General features: G+C 45.0%; 1 protein-coding gene and 1 pseudogene across 1 annotated transcript in view; one reads left to right on the top strand and one right to left on the bottom strand.

The window, feature by feature from the left end:
* The window catches only part of LOC126191471 (E3 ubiquitin-protein ligase LNX-like), a 683,907-nt gene that overhangs the window by 248,609 nt on the left and 414,601 nt on the right, over positions 1-20,697 (top strand). The gene's annotated exons all lie outside the window — the stretch shown is intronic.
* On the bottom strand, positions 13,217-13,334 carry LOC126089867 (5S ribosomal RNA; annotated as a pseudogene).

Raw genomic sequence — 20,697 nt, 5'->3', positions numbered from 1 at the left:
ACTTTGACAGGAAATTACTAATTCAGAAGCACAACTGAGACACTGCTCCACCAGAGGCACACAATTTGACTAGAAGCTGCTTGTGAGGCACGGTGTCAAAAGCCGTTTGTAAAAGTAGAAATATGGGACCAACCTAAGATCCCATGTCGATGCACTCATTAATTTGCATGAATAAAGGGCCAGTTGTGTTTAACAAAGAAAATGTTTTCTGAATCCGTGCTATGCGTCAATATATCGTTTTCTTCGAGGTATTTCATAATGTTCGAACACAGTGTATGTTCCAAAATCTTACTGCAAATTGATGTCAGTGACATGGGTCTATAATTCAGCGGATTACTTCTATTTCCTTTCTTGTGTATTGGTGTGAACTGTGCGCTCTTCCAGTCCCTAGGTACGGATCTTAATTGGAGCGTGTGGCTGTATATTATTGTTCAACATGAAGCTATTACATTAGCATAGTCCGAAAGGAACCTAATTGCCATGGGATCGATCTGGATTTTTATTAGACTGTGAGAATCAACATGGATTTCGCAAACAAGGGTCGTGTGAAAGCCAGCTCGCTCTGTTTATTCACGAGACCAGAAGGCAGTAGATACCAGCGCCCCCAGGCTGGTACCGAGTTTTTTTGCTTTTCGGAAGATGTTGAGTACAGTCCTACACTGTCCCCTTATGAACAAAATACAAGTGAGTGGAATATCACACAAGCTTTGTGATTGGATTGAAGAGTTCCCAAGAATAGGACACAGTTTGTTCACATGTAAAAGTAACTTCAGGCGTATCCCAACGAAGTGTTTAAATAAACAGTGTGGTATGGAATAGATCAAGCTACGCGAAGAAGGTGGAATCGCATCATGGTTCAAATGGTTCAAATGGCTCTGAGCACTATGGGACTTAACTGCTGTGGTCATCAGTCCCCTAGAACTTAGAACTACTTAAACCTAACTAACCTAAGGACATCACACACATCCATGCCCGAGGCAGGATTCGAACCTGCGACCGTAGCGGTCGCGCGGTTCCAGACTGTAGCGCCTAGAACCGCTTGGCCACTGCGACCGGCCGCATCATGGTATATGAAACCCATACCCTTACAGAACGTTTACAGAGCTGCTTATCTTGTTAGTCCCAGCTCACGAAGGACATGTGATGAATTCTCAGAGATGCTCAGACAAACCATCGACGATCGACATCCTGCGTTTGGCACTGGACGTGAACCCGGACAGCAGAGATCCCGCAAAACGTCATTAACACGATCATTGAAGAAGCGCCACCTGACTGTCCTCCAGCACAGGTAGTGCATAGCGGCTCCACCACAAACTGGAAAATATGAGAACCCAGAAGCGCATAAGAACAGTTGTGGTTCCAGTGAAAACAAACTTGTTCAAGTGAGGCCTTGATAACGTGGATGACGACAAGTGGGCTATACTGCTCTGCAAGACATGGAACACCTCCTGAGCTGTCCAAAATGTCCCTATAGATGCAACCTCGACGATCTGTGGCGAAACAATAAAGAAGCTCTGTACATGGCCCAGTACTGGGCTGAAGGACTATGATTGGTTTTCTGACGCGAAAATTAAAATACACTCCTGGAAATTGAAATAAGAACACCGTGAATTCATTATCCCAGGAAGGGGAAACTTTATTGACACATTCCTGGGGTCAGATACATCACATGATCACACTGACAGAACCACAGGCACATAGACACAGGCAACAGAGCATGCACAATGTCGGCACTAGTACAGTGTATATCCACCTTTCGCAGCAATGCAGGCTGCTATTCTCCCATGGAGACGATCGTAGAGATGCTGGATGTAGTCCTGTGGAACGGCTTGCCATGCCATTTCCACCTGGCGCCTCAGTTGGACCAGCGTTCGTGCTGGACGTGCAGACCGCATGAGACGACGCTTCATCCAGTCCCAAACATGCTCAATGGGGGACAGATCCGGAGATCTTGCTGGCCAGGGTAGTTGACTTACACCTTCTAGAGCACGTTGGGTGGCACGGGATACATGCGGACGTGCATTGTCCTGTTGGAACAGCAAGTTCCCTTGCCGGTCTAGGAATGGTAGAACGGTGGGTTCGATGACGGTTTGGATGTACCGTGCACTATTCAGTGTCCCCTCGACGATCACCAGTGGTGTACGGCCAGTGTAGGAGATCGCTCCCCACACCATGATGCCGGGTGTTGGCCCTGTGTGCCTCGGTCGTATGCAGTCCTGATTGTGGCGCTCACCTGCACGGCGCCAAACACGCATACGACCATCATTGGCACCAAGGCAGAAGCGACTCTCATCGCTGAAGACGACACGTCTCCATTCGTCCCTCCATTCACGCCTGTCGCGACACCACTGGAGGCGGGCTGCACGATGTTGGGGCGTGAGCGGAAGACGGCCTAACGGTGTGCGGGACCGTAGCCCAGCTTCATGGAGACGGTTGCGAATGGTCCTCCCCGATACCCCAGGAGCAAGTGTCCCTAATTTGCTGGGAAGTGGCGGTGCGGTCCCCTACAGCACTGCGTAGGATCCTACGGTCTTGGCGTGCATCCGTGCGTCGCTGCGGTCCGGTCCCAGGTCGACGGGCACGTACGGTTCACGTCCACGCTGTCGCGGAATGCTACCAGTGTTAAAGACTGCGATGGAGCTCCATATGCCACGGCAAACTGGCTGACACTGACGGCGGCGGTGCACAAATGCTGCGCAGCTAGCGCCATTCGACGGCCCATACCGCGGTTCCTGGTGTGTCCGCTGTGCCGTGTGTGTGATCATTGCTTGTACAGCCCTCTCGCAGTGTCCGGAGCAAGTATGGTGGGTCTGACACACCGGTGTCGATGTGTTCTTTTTTCCATTTCCAGGAGTGTAGAATGTATAAACCTGGTGGTTAACATCGGAAGCTGCACGAGGCGATTCGTGGATGATGTCACGTGTAGGGAAAGCGAACCCTAGAAGATTGCAGCGAAATCTAGCGTGACCTGCGGGGAATCGACGCTTATTGGATGGACTCGCAACTGCCACTGGACGTGAACGAATGTAACGTATGCGGATAAATAAGTAGATAAACTAACTGCAGGATGACACGATTGCCGAACAATCTCTGCAAGCATATCTGAGAATTTGCATGCTAACTTATTTAAAGCAGAACGAACACATAAAACTTTTTCTAGAAATGACTGAGATTCTTTGGAAGTTCTCAGAAAGTGATTGTCACCTACAAAGGAGGCAGCTAACAAAACCATTGTTCGACCGCTACTTCAATACAGCTCGTCAGCTTGGAATCGTTGGCAGACAGGATTGATAGATGACATAGAAAAGCCCCAAAGAAGAGCAGCTTGTTTCGTCAGAGGTTCATTTAGTAATTACAGTGGCAGACATTAGAAAAGAGGCGTTGTGCATCATGATGTGGTTTACTATCAAAATTTTCAGAGTGTACGTACCTAGAAGAGTCAACCAATGTATTGTTTCCTGTTACGTCTCTTCGCGCAAAGACCATGAGAGTAAGATAAACAGATTCGAGCTCACAGAGGGTAGAACCAACAATCGTTCTTTCTGTGCACTTCTCGTTACTGGAACAGGAAAGGAGGGAATTGACTGTGGTACTTTGCGGCACGCACCGTAACGTGGATTGTGAAGTACAGGTGGGGATGTGGATAATCTACATCTACATCTACATTTATACTCCACAAGCCACCAAACGGTGTGTGGCGGAGGGCACTTTACGTGCGACTGTCATTACCTCCCTTTCCTGTTCCACTCGCGTATGGTTCGCGGGAAGAACGACTGCCGGAAAGCCTCCGTGCGCGCTAGAATCTCTCTAATTTCACATTCGTGATCTCCTCGGGAGGTGTAAGTAGGGGGAAGCAATATATTCGATACCTCATCCAGAAACGCACCCTCTCGAAACCTGGACAGCAAGCTACACCGCGATGCAGAGCGCCTCTCCTGAAGAGTCTGCCACTTGAGTTTGGTAAACATCTCCGTAACGCTATCACGCTTACCAAATAACCCTGTGACGAAGCGCGCCGCTCTTCTTTGGATCTTCTCTATCTCCTCTGTCAACCCGACCTGGTACGGATCCCACACTGATGAGCAATGCTCTAGTATAGGCCGAACGAGTGTTTTTTAAGCCACCTCCTTTGTTGATGGACTACATTATCTAAGGACTCTCCCAATGAATCTCAACCTGGCACCCGCCTTACCAACAATTAATTTTATATGATCATTCCACTTCAAATCGTTCCGTACTCATACCCCACACATATTTCAAAGAAGTAACTGCTACCAGTGTTTGTTCCGCTATCATATAATCGTACAATAAAGGATCCTTCTTTCTATGTATTCTCAATACATTACATTTGTCTATGTTAATGGTCAGTTGCCACTCCCTGCACCAAGTGCCCATCCGCTGCAGATCTTCCTGCATTTCGCCGTAATTTTCTAATGCTGCAACTTCTCTGTATACTACAGCATCATCCGCGAAAAGCCGCATGGAACATTCCGACACTATCTACTAGGTCATTTATATATATTGTGAAAAGCAGTGGTCCCATAACACTGCCCTGCTCCCCTGTGGTACGCCAGAGGTTACTTTAATGTCTGTAGATGTCTCTCCATTGAGAACAACATGCTGTGTTCTGTTTGCTAAAACCTCTTCAATCCAGCCACACAGCTGGTCTGATATTCCGTAGGTTCTTACTTTGTTTGTCAGGTGACAGTGCGGAACTGTATCGAACGCCTTCCGGAAGTCAAGGAAAATGGCATCTGCCTGGGAGCCTGTATCTAGTATTTTCTGAGTCTCATGAACAAATAAAGCGAGTTGGGTCTCAGACGATCGCTGTTTCCGTAATCCATGTTGATTCCTACAAAGTAGATTCTGGGTTTCCAGAAACGACATGATACGCGAGCAAAAAACATGTTCTAAAATTCTATAACAGATCGATGTCAGAGATATAGGCCTATAGTTTTGCACATCTGCTCGACGACCCTTCTTGAAAACTGGAACTACCTGTGCTCTTTTCCAATCGTTTGGAACCTTACGTTCCTCTAGAGACTTGCGGTACACGGCTGTTAGAAGGGGGGCAAGTTCTTTCGCGTACTCTGTGTAGAATCGAACTGGTATCCCGTCAGGTCCAGTGGACTTTCCTCTGTTGAGTGATTTGAGTCGCTTTTCTATTCCTTGGACACTTATTTCGATGTCAGGCATTTTTTCGTTCGTGCGAGGATTTAGAGAAGGAACTGCAGTGCGGTCTTCCTCTGTGAAACAGTGCAAAGACCATGAGAGTAAGATAAGAGATTCGAGCTCACACAGAGGAGTACCAACAACCGTTCTTTCTGTGCACTTCTCATTCCTTGGACAGGAAAGAAGGGAAGAGGCTGGGTTACTTTGCGGCACGCACCATAACGTGGATTGAGAAGTACAGGTGGGGAAGTGGATAATGGTGCACATGAGGCCCGGTGTCTGGAAGGAGGAAGTGTACGCCGGCGGCGACCGCGTTCGCAACGACATCAGTGCGTTACGGGCTTGGGTCGCAGTGGGTGTGTTCCCAGGGTCAACCGGGTGGGTCGGCGGGAAGGGCACACACAGATACAACAGCTGACGGAGGTTGCTGACCGCGCGACTGGAGAGAGTCCGAGCTGTGACAACAGTCGCAGCGGCGCGCTCAAGCTATACTACGTCGGCGGCTGCTACTTTGTAGATCCACACGCCCACTGCAACGGTTGATTTCTTTTTTTTTCATAAAAAAATCAGTTACTTAGATTACCGTTCTATGTTTAGGTCACACATTCCATGAATCATGTCATTTCGTCACGGAGCAGCCGGAATCAATTAGTCGCGCTGAAGCAGAAGCACGAGGCGCTACGAGCTGACGCTACGCTCGGTATTACGAGTGGAACGGCCTGCGCTGTTAGCTCCAGTGGGCGGCGAGATGCAAGCTGCCGATAGGTAGCAGGCTTTTGCAGCTTCTCATTACCAGGACAGCCGCTGTCTCAGGCTGAGTGCATCCGCGAGTAAGTGGCCAGTAGCCAAGTGCTCGTCTGCAAAGTGGCATCAGTGATGGTAGGTCTGACAGAAATACAGCTACTGAACTCCTCGCGGTAGCACAGATATTATATTGGGTTTGTTGAGTGGTTGAGCGCACACATACACACATCGACGCTTTACCGCACAATGCCGCTTAGTAAGTTGAGATACCAAAGCCGATGGGCAAGGCCAGTACACAGCATCCAGTTCACATTACAAATGGTATGCAGTAGCCATTTATATAGACCAGGACGATCTAGTAGTGGAAAACAGGGGCAGTCCCAAGTATCAGTTCAGAATCTCTCTGTCACACTACCAGCACCAGAGAACGGAAAAGCACAGACTTGACACACAAACACACACACACACATATTTTTACATTAGTTACGCGATCTACCCATAAAACCTTCGCCATTCTCTTGTAGCACCACATTTCAGAAGCCTCTATTCTCTTCTTGTCTAAACTATTTATCATCCAAGTTTCTCGTCCATACAAGGCTGCACTCCAGATACTTTCAGTACTTTCAGAAAAGGCATCCTAACACTTAAGTCTATATTCGATGTTAACAAAATTTCTCTTATTCAGAAACGCTTATGCCGGGCGGTGTGGCCGAACGGTTCGAGGGGATCCAGTCTGGAACCGCGCGACCGCTAAGGTCGAAGGTTCGAATCCTGCCTCGGGCATGGATGTGTTTGATGACATTAGGTTAGTTAGGTTTAAGTAGTTCTAAGTTCTATGGGACTGATGACCTCGGATGTTACATCCCATAGAGCTCAGAGCCATTTGAACCATTTCAGAAACGCTTTTCTTACCATTGCCTGTCTACATTTTATATCTTCTCCACTTCGGCCATCATCAGTTATTATGCTCCCCAAATAGCAAAATTCAAAGTGTCTCGTTTCCTAATCTGATTCCCTCAGCATCGCCATATTTAATTCGACTACGTGCCATTATCCTTGTTTTGCTTTTGTTGATGTTCATCTTATACCCTCCTTCCAAGACGCTGTCCACTACGTTCAACTCCTCCTGTCAGCCCTTTGCTGTCTCTGACAGAATTACGTCATTGGCAAACCTCAAAGTTTTTATTTCTCCTCCCTCAACTTTAATTCCTACTCCAAATTTTTCTTTTGTTTCCTTTACTGCTTGCTCAATATACAGATTGAATAACTTCGGGGATAGGCTACAGGCCTGTCTCACTCCCTTCTCAACCACTGCTTCCCTTTGATGTCCCTCGACTCTTATAACTGCCTTCTGGTTTCTGTACAAACTGTAAACAGCCTTTCACTCCTTGCACAGCATCCCCCGAGCAAAAAAAAAAAAAAAAAAAAAAAAAAAAAAAAAAAAAAGTACAGGTTCAACAACATCGGGGAGAGACCTACAACACTGTCGCACTGCCTTCTCAACCACTGCTTCCCTTTCGTGTTCAGCGACTCTTATAAATCCATTTTGTTTCTCAACAAGTTGTTAATAGCCTTTCGCTACCTGAGTTTTACCCACCTTAGCCTCAGAACTTCAAAGAAAGTAACCCAGTCGACATTTTAAAAGGCTTTTTCTATGTCTACAAATGCTATAAACGTGGGTTTGCCTTTCCTTAACCTATCTTCTAAGATAAGTCGCGTGTTCCTACAGTCCGCAGCTCGTGGTCGTCCGGTAGCGTTCTCGCTTCCCGCGCCCGGGTTCCCGGGTTCGATTCCCGGCGGGGTCAGGGATTTTCTCTGCCTCGTGATGACTGGGTGTTGTGTGCTGTCCTTAGGTTAGTTAGGTTTAAGTAGTTCTAGGGGACTGATGACCATAGATGTTAAGTCCCATAGTGCTCAGAGCCATTTGAACCATTTTTTGTGTTCCTACATTTCCCAGCAATCCAAACGGTCCTTCCCCCAGGTCGGCTTCTGTCAGTTTTTTCATCCTTCTGTATTGAATTCGTGCAAGCAGCAGCTTTCTTTGAATCTGAGTCCTTGGTACTCATGCACCTGCTTCTCTTTTCGCCAAAGACCTCTTTAATTATCCAGTAGGCGGTATCTGTCTTTCCATTAGTGAAATGTGCTTCTAAACTCTTACGATTGCCCTCTAGTCATCATTCTGCACTTACTTTCAGTCTCCTTTTTTAGTCTTTTCTATTTCCTTTCGCCTGCTTCATTTGCTGCATTTTTATATTTTCTCTTTCAATCAGTTGAATTCAATAACTGCTGTGACATTAAGTGTTTCTACTAAGCCTTGTCTTTTTACTTATTTGATCCTCTGCTGCCTTCATTATCTCGTCTCTCGAAACTACCCATTATTCTTCTACTGTATTCCTTTCCCTTTTTCTAGTCAATAGTTGCCTAATGCCCCCCTCCCCCTCCCCTGAAACTCTGAACCACCTCTCATTCCTAAACCTAATCAGGTCCAATTTCCTTAATTTCCTATCTTTTTGAAATTTATTTAATTTTAATCTACAGTTCATAACCGACGAATTGTGGTCAGAGTCCACAGTTTCCCCTGGAAATGTCTTACATTTTAATAAATGCTTAAATAAATGAATTATTATAACCTGTCAGTTGACAATCCCATAAAAACGTTCATTCGCGATATAATTTTGCTATACGTCTGCCCCTCAACTGTTTCCCCGGTTTCAGCAAATATGCAGGGCTACTACTAATTAGATCACTGTGCGTGAACTGAGACCGGAGCCACAGAGAGACATTTGGCACTACCTGAGCCACCCGGCATTCTTTGCTGCCAGTCAGAACAATCGTGCCGAGATGAACGAGCCAACTTTCACATTATATGGGACTACGTCAGCCGACAAAGAGCAGCATAGTGTGAACGTCTCCCAGGCGTCTTTCACACAAACTAATTTCTTGTTTCAGTCGGCTTATTCCAATGCCGAGGGTCGCTTGTCACGAGTGATAGTTCTTGTTTACACGTCGGCTCCAACATTGCGTGTGTTGTGAGAGCTGTCTGCTGTGCTGTTTTCTCCTAAATGGTGAAAATGAGCTTATGAAGGACCATCCTTCTGACAAGAAGTCGGACTAGAGTAACTGCGTTTAGGAGCTAGCAATGGCATTAGTGTTTATTAGTGATTAAAAAACAATTCACAGTGGAACTTCCTGACAAAGGTGTTATAGTAAGTTCTCCTCTCTCTTGAGAACTGAAAGAATAGATAAAGCGTCGCCCAAACATTAAAAAAATCAGTACTTATTTACTCACGAAAATACATACATACAAAATATCAAACAATACATATAAATCAGTAAATAGTTAGTTCTTGTTTTTGCGCAGAGTATGTGTTTTCTTTACAGTGATGTTGCGAAACTGTAATAACTATTGATTTCAGATATCCCTTGCCTAGTGAGAGAACTCTTGTAGGAAAAATAATCAAGTCCTCTTGCAATCCTAGCACCGTGTAACATAAACATTACTGTAACATTTGTGAACGCTGCGAGAATTGGTTGTAACTAAAAAATGTCTGCAGTCGACGCCGCCGTACCCTGGGTCTGAGCATACTCAGGATTTTAGAACATGAGTCACTTGACCACTGGCCTCCCTGGTCCGTTAGCCGCGTGGCTGGCGTCCGACTTAACACGTTGGCATGTGACGCTCATTCACCGCGAGTTGACGAATTGACCATAAAGTCAAAAAATGTTCAAATGGGTCTAAGCACTATGGGACTTAACACCTGAAGTCATCAGTCCCCGAGACTTAGAACTACTTAAACCTAACTAACATAAGGACACCACACACATCCCTGCCCAAGGCAGGATTCGAACCTGCGACCGTAGCAGCAGCGCAGTTCCGGACTGAAGCACCTAGAACCGCTCAGCCACAGCGGCTGGCTACCACAAGTCACTCGAGTAAAACAGACTTGGGATGTCGCTACCTGACAATGTACGGCAAGGGTGTCATACAGTTTTCCATGCAGTATTGTGTTCTGTGAAATCTTCCTCTTCCACTCCACATTTCTCAAGTTCTATTAGTCTTTCAAACACAGTTAGCCATAGTATGCGGAAATGTTTGTTCGCTTGGGCGAACTCGATCGAAAACTGTTTCAGACTACTCCATTTTATGACTTATCATATTCCTTACTATCATGTGTCCGGCAGAATTATCATTGTCTTACAGAGGTACCATTTCATTTTGCTGCCGATATAGTAAATAATACATGTTCATCATTTATACACTACTGGCCATTAAAATTGCTACACCACGAAGATGTGCTACAGACGCGAAATTTAACCGACAGGAAGAAAATGCTGTGATATGCAAATGATTAGCTTTTCAGAGCATTCACACAAGGTTGGCGTCGGTGGCAACACCTACAACGTGCTGACATGAGGAAAGTTTCCAAACGATTCCTCATACACAAACAGCAGTTGACCGGCGTTGCCTGGTGAAACGTTGTTGTGATGCCTCGTGTAAGGAGGAGAAATGCATACCATCACGTTTCCGACTTTGATATAGGTCGGATTGTAGCCTATGGAGACTGCGGTTAATCGTATCGCGACAATGCTGCTCGCGTTGGTCGGGATCCAATGACTGTTAGCAGAATAAGGAATCGGTGGGTTCATGAGGGTAATACCGAACACCGGGCTGGATCCCAACGGCCTCGTATCACTAGCAGTCGACATGACAGGCATCCTATCCGTGCAGCCACGTCTCGATCCCTGAGTCAGTAGATGGGGACGATTGCAAGACAACAACCATCTGCACGAACAGTTCGACGACGTTTGCAGCAGCATGGACTATCAGCTCGGAGACGATGGCTGCGGTTATCCCTGACGGTGCATCACAGACAGGAGCGCCTGAGATGGTGTACTCAACGACGACCCTGGCTGCAGGAATGGCAAAATGTCATTTTTTTTGGGTGAATCCAGGTTCTGTTTACAGCATCGTGATGGTCGCATCCGTGTTTGGTAACATCGTGGTGAACGCACATTGGAAGCGTGTATTCGTTATCGCCATCCTGGCGTATCACGCGGCGTGATGGTACGGGGTGCCATTGGTTACATGTCTCGGTCATCTCTTGTTCGCAATGACTGCACTTTGAACAGTGGACGCTACATTTCAGATGTTTTACGATCCGTGGCTCTATCTTTCATTCAATCCCTGCGAAACCCTACATTTCAGCAGGATAATGCACGACCGCATTTTGCAGGTCCTGTACGGACCTTTCTGGATACAAAAAATGTTCGACTGCTGTCCTGACCAGCACATTCTCCAGATTTCTCACCAATTGAAAACGTCTGGTCAATGGTGGCCGAGCAACTGGCTCGTCACAATACGCCAGTCACTACTCTTGATGAACTGTGGTATCGTGTTGAAGCTGCATGGGCAGCTGTACCTGTACACGCCATCCAAGCTCTGTTTGACTCAATGCCCAGGCGTATCAAGGCCGTTATTACGGCCAGAGGTGGTTGTTCTGGGTACTGATTTCTCAGGATCTATGCACCCAAATTGCATGAAAATGTAGTCACATGTCAATTCTAGTATAATATATTTGCCTAATGAATATCCAATTATCACCTGCATTTCTTCTTGGTGTAGCAATTTTAATGGCCAGTAGTGTATTTTTCCCTTTCTGCTCTCATGCAGGCATCACCTCCAGCTATACATGAGGCGACATATCTGAAGATATGAGGTCTACTACAGTGCATATGCGACGTGATAGTCTTCATTATCTTAGATAGGCACAAAATCTAGGCTTAAAATGGAACGGAAAGAAATTCCAGATAATGATAAAACATCATCCTCTGCTGATCAGATTTTATTTGTATGGACGTTTACGTACAATCTTCCTGGACGACATCTTATTATCACGTGACAGAACTGTGAAAACTCTCAGAAGGATCAGCATTGTAAGAAACCCTATACATACAAGATGTCTGATCTAAGAGTCGTCTGGCGCATTTTCTCTCGTGTTTCAGCAGACATTTGCAATTTCATTCAATAAAATTCTCCTGTCTTTGTGACGGTATTGTCAGCTATAAAATTCCGACGTTTCGGCGACTACTGCAACACGCCTTCCTCAGGGTGTATACAGTTAGCAATACACTTTGAAGAAACGTGTTGCAATAGTCGCCGGAACGCCGGAATTTTATTGTTGCGGTCACAAAACCAAAGGAATTTTATCGACTGTGACAACGGTCACGAAAGCCTCCGTTTACACGTTTACATTAGCAGTTACGTTTTCGCGTTGTGTAGCTGGAGTCGGCCTAAACAAACTGCTCATCACGTTCTGCATGCGACGCTCAGTGTCAACGGAAAGTTGTTTCCCGTTATACACAAAATAATTTTTGAAGCAGTAGAGCGGTCCTTTATTAGTGCGATATTTGTTTTATCGATGTGTTTTAAAAGGGACAGTAAAACTCTAAGAATAGCCAGTATTCCAGCAGAGGCAGCACTGCCTTGGCCAACACTGACTGCTACCGCCAAGCGTGGAGCGCCTCCGAGTCGTTGCTGTTAAAACACATAAATGAAACGAAAGTCGCACTTGTTGAATTTGGGAATGCTCAATGGAATGAGCAAGTAATATTTTTGTCTGTAATAGGAAACATACCGACGCTTTCTGTTGACACTGGGCATCGCATAAAAGATGAGACGTGGCGAACAGTAATTGTTTGGGCTGCAATTATCTGCCGAAACACGAGAGAAAATACACCTGACTACTCTTAGAGACCCGGTATATCTCGTCGGAAGTTCGAGTCCTCCCTCGGACATGGGTGTGTGTGTGTTGTCCTGAGCGTAAGTTAGTTTAAGTTAGATTAAGTAGTGCGTATGCTTAGGGACGAGGCCCACGAGAAAGACAGGCCGCGACGCATACGTCACAAAGGTAGTCCTGAACTCGCTCACTCGCTCAGCTCAGCAGACAAAATGCGTTTCTACAACTGTCAACTCGCAGCTGGGCGTCTGAGTACTAACGAGAATTGCATCTTCCACCGGAGTCTGCTATAACGAAGTCTTACTGATTAACAGTACTACAGCAGAATTTAATTCAAAATCAATAAAAACCAAACTTCGTCCGAACAGACCTTGGAAGGCACAACGGTACCGACCGGCCGCCGTGTCATCCTCAGATCACAGACGTCACTGGATGCGGAAATGGAGGGGCGTGTGGTCAGCACACCGCTCTCCCGGCCGTATGTCAATTTACGAGACCGGAGCCGCTATTTCGCAATCAAGTAGCTCCTCAGTTTGCCTCACAAGGGCTGAGTGCACCCCGCTTGCCAACAGCGCTCAGCAGACCGGATGGTCACCCATCCAAGTGTTAACCCAGCCCGACAGAGCTTAACTTCGGTGATCTGACGGGAACCGGTGTTACCATTGCGGCAAGGCCGTTGGCTCTATTTAAGATCAATACTCGATATAAATGGTATAACGGCTTGTTTATAGCATTTAGTCTCTACTGCTTAACAGTACTCATAACATGCTCGAAGTGGTGCCTTATGCAACTGATAATCATTTTAGCATGCTTTTATTTTATTTTACGCCAGTGCAGCCGTAACAAATTATAAGTACGCCCATGGACTTCCCACCATCATAGGACTAAGATTCCATAATAGCGGATTCCAGTAGAAGATTCAATTTGAGTTTGAACAGACACGCCTAGTTACGAGTTAATATGTGTAGATACGTAGTTTGTCTGCTGATTGAACCGTGCGAGCGAGCGGAAGACTACCTTCGTGAAGTAGACCCGCGGCCTGTCTTTCTCATAGGCCTCGGCTTAGAGACCGATGAACTCCTCAACAGTTTGCTCCCATAAGACCTTACCACAAATTTTCCGGTATATCTACAGGGTGACAATTATTGAGCTATATGAACCATGGACCTTGCCGTTGGTGGGGAGGCTTGCGTGCCTCAGCGATACAGATAGCCGTACCGTAGGTGCAACCACAACGGAGGGGTATCTGTTGAGAGGCCAGACAAACGTGTGGTTCCTGAAGAGGGGCAGCAGCCTTTTCAGTAGTTGCAGGGGCAGCAGTCTGGATGATTGACTGATCTGGCCTTGTAACACTAACGAAAACGGCCTTGCTATGCTGGTACTGCGAACGGCTGAAAGCAAGGGGAAACTACGGCCGTAATTTTTCCCGAGGGCATGCAGCTTTACTGTATGGTTAAATGATGATGGCGTCCTCTTGGGTACAACATTCCGGAGGTAAAATAGTCCCCCATTCGGATCTCCGGGCGGGGACTACTCGAGAGGATGTCGTTATCAGGAGAAAGAAAACTGGCGTTCTACGGATCGGAGCGTGGAATGTCAGATCCCTTAATCGGGCAGGTAGGTTAGAAAATTTGAAAAGGGAAATGGATAGGTTAAAGTTAGATATAGTGGGAATTAGTGAAGTTCGGTGGCAGGAGGAACAAGTCTTCTGGTCAGGTGACTACAGGGTTAACGTAGTAGGTGAATATGGATTGGGGGTAAGAAACGATAGAGGAAGCCGCCTGGTAGAATTCTGCACAGAGCACAACCTAATCATAGCTAACACTTGGTTCAAGAATCATAAAAGAAGATTGCATACATGGAAGAAGCCTGAGGTACTAAAAGGTTTCAGATAGATTATATAGTGCTAAGACAGAGATTTAGGAACCAGGTTTTAAATTGTAAGACTTTTCCAGGGGCAGATGTGGACTCTGACCACAATCTATTGGTTATGAACTGTAGATTAAAACTGAAGAAACTGCAAAAAATGTGGGAATTTAAGGAGATGGGACCTGCATAAACTGACTAAACCAGAGGTTATACAGAGTTTCAGGGACAGCATAAGGGAACAATTGACAGAAATGGGGGAAAGAAATACAGTAGAAGAAGAATAGGTAGCTTTGAGGGATGAAGTGGTGAAGGCAGCAGAGGAGCAAGTAGGTGAAAAGACGAGGGCTAGTAGAAATCCTTGGGTAACAGAAGAAATACTGAATTGATGAAAGGAGAAAATATAAAAATGAAGTAAATGAAGCAGGCAAAAAGGATTCCAAACGTCTCAAAAATGATGTCGACAGGAAGTGCAAAATGTCTAAGCAGGGATGGCTAGAGGACAAATGTAAGGATGTAGAGTCTTATCTCACTAGGGGTAAGATAGATACTGCCTACACAAAAATTAAAGACATTTTTGGAGAAAAGAGAGCCACTTGTATGAATATCAAGAGCTCAGATGGAAACCCAGTTCTAAGCAAAGAAGGGAAAGTAGAAAGGTGGAAGGAGTATATACAGGGTCTATACAAGGGCGATGTTCTTGAGGACAATATTATGGAAATGGAAGAGGATGTAGATGAAGATGAAATGGGGGATATGATACTGCGTGAAGAGTTTGACAGAGCACTGAAAGACCTGAGTCGCAACAGAGCTCCTGGATTAGACAACATTCCATTAGAACTACTGACGGCCTTGGGAGAGCCAGTCCTGACAAAACTCTACCATATGGTGAGCAAGATGTATGAGACAGGCGAAATACCCTCAGACTTCAAGAAGAATATAATAATTCCAAGCCCAAAGAAAGCAGGTGTTGACAGATGTGAAAATTACCGAACTATCAGTTTAATAAGTCACAGCTGCAAAATACTAACACGAATTCTTTACAGACGAATGGAAAAACTAGTAGAAGCCGACCTCGGGGAAGATCAGTTTGGATTCCGTAGAAATATTGGAACACGTGAGGCAATACTGACCCTACGACTTATCTTAGAAGCTAGATTAAGGAAAGGCAAACCTACGTTCCTAGCATTTGTAGACTTAGAGAAAGCTTTTGACAATGTTGACTGGAATACTCTCTTTCAAAATCTGAAGGTGGCAGGGGTAAAATACAGGGAGCGAAAAGCTATTTACAATTTGTACAGAAACCAGATGGCAGTTATAAGAGTCGAGGGACATCAAAGGGAAGCAGTGGTTGGGAAGGGAGTGAGACAGGGTTGTAGCCTCTCCCCGATGTTGTTCAATCTGTGTATTGAGCAAGCAGTAAAGGAAACAAAAGAAAAATTCGGAGTACGTATTAATATCCATGGAGAAGTAATAAAAACTTTAAGGTTCGCCGATGACATTGTAATTCTGTCTGAGACAGCAAAGGACTTGAAAGAGCAGTTGAATGGAATGGTCAGTGTCTTGAAAGAAGGATATAAGATGAACATCAACAAAAGCAAAACGAGGATAATGGAATGTAGTCGAGTTAAGTCGGGTGATGCTGAGGGATTTAGATTAGGAAATGAGACACTTAAAGTAGTAAAGGAGTTTTGCTATTTGGGGAGCATAATAACTGATGATGGTCGAAGTAGAGAGGATATAAAATGTAGACCGGCAATGGCAAGGAAAGCATTTCTGAAGAAGGGAAATTTATTAACATCAGGTATAGGTTTAAGTGTCAGGAAGTCGTTTCTGAAAGTATTTGTATGGAGTGTAGCCATGTATGTAAGTGAAACATGGACGATAAATAGTTTGGACAAGAAGAGAATAGAAGCTTTCGAAATGTGGTCCTACAGAAGAATGCTGAAGATTAGATGGGTAGATCACATAAGTAATGAGGAAGTATTGAATAGGATTGGGGAGAAGAGAAGTTTGTGGCACAACTTGACTAGAAGAAGGGATCAGTTGGTAGGACATGTTCTGAGGCATCAAGGGATCACCAGTTTAGTATCGGAGGGCAGCGTGGAGGGTAAAAACCGTAGAGGGAGACCAAGAGATGAATACACTAAGCAGATTCAGAAGGATGTAGGTTGCAGTAGGTACTGGGAGATGAAGAAGCTTGCACAGGATAGAGTAGCATGAAGAGCTGCATCAAACCAGTCTCAGGACTGAAGACCACAACAACAACAATGAAAAAAAAACTTAAAATAGTTACAAACTACGATGTGCAAACACTTTATTCAACATATAAACGCCACTAATCTGATTTATGTTATGACACATTCACTATGCCTGCCATCATTGGCGATGATGTGGCGCGGGCAAATAGAGAAATTTTGCATGATCCGCTGAAATGTCGGAAAATGGATGCAGTCTGTGACCTCCTCAGAGGTTGTTTTCAGCTCAGCATTGGTTTTGGGGTTATTGCAGTACATCTTGTCTTTAATTTAGCCCCACAAAAATAAGTCGTATATGTTCAGACCTGGAGAATATGCCGGTCAATCGAGGCGCATGCCAGTAGCCTCTGGGTATTCGCCGGCCGCGGTGGTCTAGCGGTTCTGGCGTTGCAGTCCGGAACCGCGGGACTGCTACGGTCGCAAGTTCGAATCCTGCCTCGGGCATGGGTGTGTGTGATGTCCTTAGGTTAGTTAGGTTTAAGTAGTTCTAAGTTCTTGGGGACTTATGACCTAAGATGTTGAGTCCCATAGTGCTCAGAGCCATTTGAACCATTTTGAATCTGGGTATCCCAGAGCCAGAATACGGTCCCCAAAGTGCTCCTCCAGGACATCAAACACTCTCCTGCTTCGATGGGGTCGAGTTCCGTCTTGCATAAACCACATCTTGTCGAAATAAGGATCACCGTTATGTAGTCACCGTGCCATCAAGGAATATAGCACCGATTACTGCGTGACAGAACACTGCACACTACACAGTCACTCGTTGAGGCGAAGAGACTTCTCGATCGCAAAATGCGGATACTCAGTACCCCAAATGCGCCAATTTTGCTTATTGAAGAATCCATCCAAATGAAAGTGGGCTTCGACGCTAAACCAAACTATACTAATTCCCATCAAGCCAGGTGGGCAACCGTGCAGTTTGAGCGTCCTAACGCAAACCGTTAAGAAGTTACGACGATTTTATTGCATATAGTTAAATAATTGTGTGTGAGTGTGTGTGTGTGTGTGTGTGTGGGTGGGTGGGTGTGTTTTTAGAGAATCATGATATTGTAAAGTGATGTAAGCAGTCAGCACTTTGCCACTAAAATAAATTTACTAGCTGATGTGTGTGTGTGTGTGGGGGGGGGGGGGGGGTGTTTTTAGAGAATCATGATATTGTAAAGTGATGTAAGCAGTCAGCACTTTGCCACTAAAATAAATTTACTAGCTGATGAGCTATAAGGCAGGCAATGTGGGGTCTATTGGCTATGTTAGAAATAACTCTTTCTTAGTCTAACAGCTTTTTGTTATGTTACGATTATACTGTACTAAACTGAGCATCAGAGGCTCTGAACATGCCGCAAATACACATGGCTAATGAAAACTACTCAGCACTGTAACTGGTCACGGAAAAGTTATGCAGATATTTTTCTCAACTCTCCTAAAAATTTACCTCTTAATTTAACTGTTATCGCTATCTGTCAAAATTATTACTGCTATTACAAAATTTCGTTTTTCTTCTTGAATTAGTCATTCGTACCTAACCATAGCGGTAGATTGAGCTTACGCAGTGCTATTCTTTCCCCTTGTTACCATGAAATTTTGTGGTTTAAATTCATTTACTTTTTGTTGCAGGTAAAGGACAGTTTCATCTTCTACAAGTAGTAAGTAGCAAAGATATTGCAACTTTTCTTCAGTACTGATGTTTTTGACTTAAATACACAACTTCAGGTACATTTTATAGATTCAGACGCAATATGTTGTTTTTAATCACTGTCTTCTTAAATCGTTTACGGGAGCACAGAGGCTCAATGAAATTTCTTTCTTGTAGATTATTTTTTGATGGACTGCGGACACCTCCAAATATTACGAATGACATCGAGTTGCAAGTAAGACCGATGGTGAAAACTCACGCCCCGTGTTTTTGTTTTAGTTTTTTTTATTTGTATTGTGGTTGTTATCTTTCTGTGACCAGAAATCATCTCTGTCGCCAAATCGTCATTTTAATCTGAGATGAAAGGAAACGTTTTGTCAGCCACCTATCGTCAACCGTATACATTTTTTCTACCTGTTTTTATCTTTTAATGTCTTATGCTTTTCTGGGTGATAGAGAAACCAAATAGGCAATTCCTCGACGTGTGCAAGAAACCGTGTGTAAGAAGCAGTCCACCTTTCGGCTGCAAGAAACCAATGACCGTTGATCTGATACGTGGGTCTGACGTGGTCTACTTCATCGTTCTGTGACAAAGAGCGAGTGCATTGCGACTCACGCTATGTGAGCAGCCCAATAAAATTTTCTTAATATATAACATTTCATGTGGCCTAAATTTTTCAGGTGTAGACACAGTGAAACAGTGAAAGTGTGCTCCCAGACGCCGAAAACTGGAGTACACAAGGTGGCACAAAGGTGTTAATAAGACCTCAACAAATCACTGCTTGTAATGTTTCGTAAATAAATGGCGGCGAAGCGCTACGATCTGAATATTCAAAGAATTTCAGGGCTTGCAGCCAGTCGTTGTTTATATTTACTGCACTCCATAATATTTCGAATGGGCAGCTGCCAGGCATCGTCAGGGTAGCCATTGAAGACTGAAGAAGACCCCCTTCCCACACTCCCTCTCCCCCACCCCACCCCTGCCGACCCGGAATTTGTCAGCGCTGTTTGTGTATTTCACGCACGCGTTAAGGTCACGGTGGCAAACAGACCCCATTACCCTTCCGGGGAACTCAGTCGCTGGTGGAACTGCGGATCTCAACTGTCCTCAAGGTTTTCGCCCGCCGTGCCCATCGGTGTACTCTGCCAGCCACACCCAATTTATTGTGTGCTGTATACAGGGTGTAAATTTTAAGTTCACAAACCAGAATAACTCGAAAAATAAGCTTCACACGAAAAAATGTGTAGAATCCAAAGTTGATTATTTTCGAGGGGAACATCTGCTGGTGCTAAAATTAGCTCGGCACCCCAGCCCCCTGGGGGTGCGGCGGGAGACAACTTTAAAATTTCAAATGGGAACCCCCATTTTCCGTTGCAGAATCAGATTCTACATAAAAAAATTACGTACATTTTGTCTTAAACATTTGTTTTGATTCTTTGTAGTTGACGCTGTAATTCAATAAAATCCATGTTCTCATATTTGCGTGGAAAATGGTTACGGATAAATAAAAAATACTTATTTGCTTCGTAAATTTTGATTCGCTGAAACTAAAACTCTCTCTCTCTCCCCATTGAGAGAGAGGATTTAAAGAGTTCTACAAATGTTGACCCATTTGAATTACAGCGCCAACTACCAAGAATTAAAACAAATGTTTAAGACAAAATGAACGTAGTTTTTTATGTAGAATCTGATTCTGCAATAGAAATTGGTGGTTCCCATTTGAAATTTTAAAGTTGCCTCCTGCCCCATCCCAGGGGGCTGGGGTGGCGGGCTAATTTTAGCACCACCAAACGTCTGCCTCGAAAATAATCAACTTTGGATTCTACACATTTTTTTGTGTGAAGCTTATTTTTCGAGTTATTCTGGTTTGTTCAAAATGGTTCAAATGGCTCTGAGCACTATGGGACTCAACTGCTGTGGTCATAAGTCCCCTAGAACTTAGAACTACTTAAACCTAACTAACCTAAGGACAACACACACATCCATGCCCGAGGCCGGATTCGAACCTGCGACCGTAGCGGTCGTGCGGTTCCAGACTGTAGCGCCTTTAACCGCTCGGCCACTCCAGCCGGCCTATTCTGGTTTGTCAAGTTAAAATTTACACCCTGTATACTTGAAGATAAACAACTTTGCACGAGATAGGAAGAGTATGAAAGACGGCATCAAACCAGTCGAAAAACCTTTGACTAAAGACAGAAAAATAAGCGTTTATCTGCCGGTCTTTGCAAAGAAATGTTGACGAGTCCGGCCGGCGAGTCGTGTGTGTCCTGGACACGGGAGCGTCAG

The sequence above is a fragment of the Schistocerca cancellata genome, chromosome 6 (genome assembly GCF_023864275.1).
Source record: "Schistocerca cancellata isolate TAMUIC-IGC-003103 chromosome 6, iqSchCanc2.1, whole genome shotgun sequence".
In the NCBI taxonomy this organism is placed as follows: Eukaryota; Metazoa; Arthropoda; class Insecta; order Orthoptera; family Acrididae; genus Schistocerca; species Schistocerca cancellata.
Note: the sequence above shows the minus strand (reverse complement) of the source record. Positions and strands in the feature narration are given on the sequence as shown.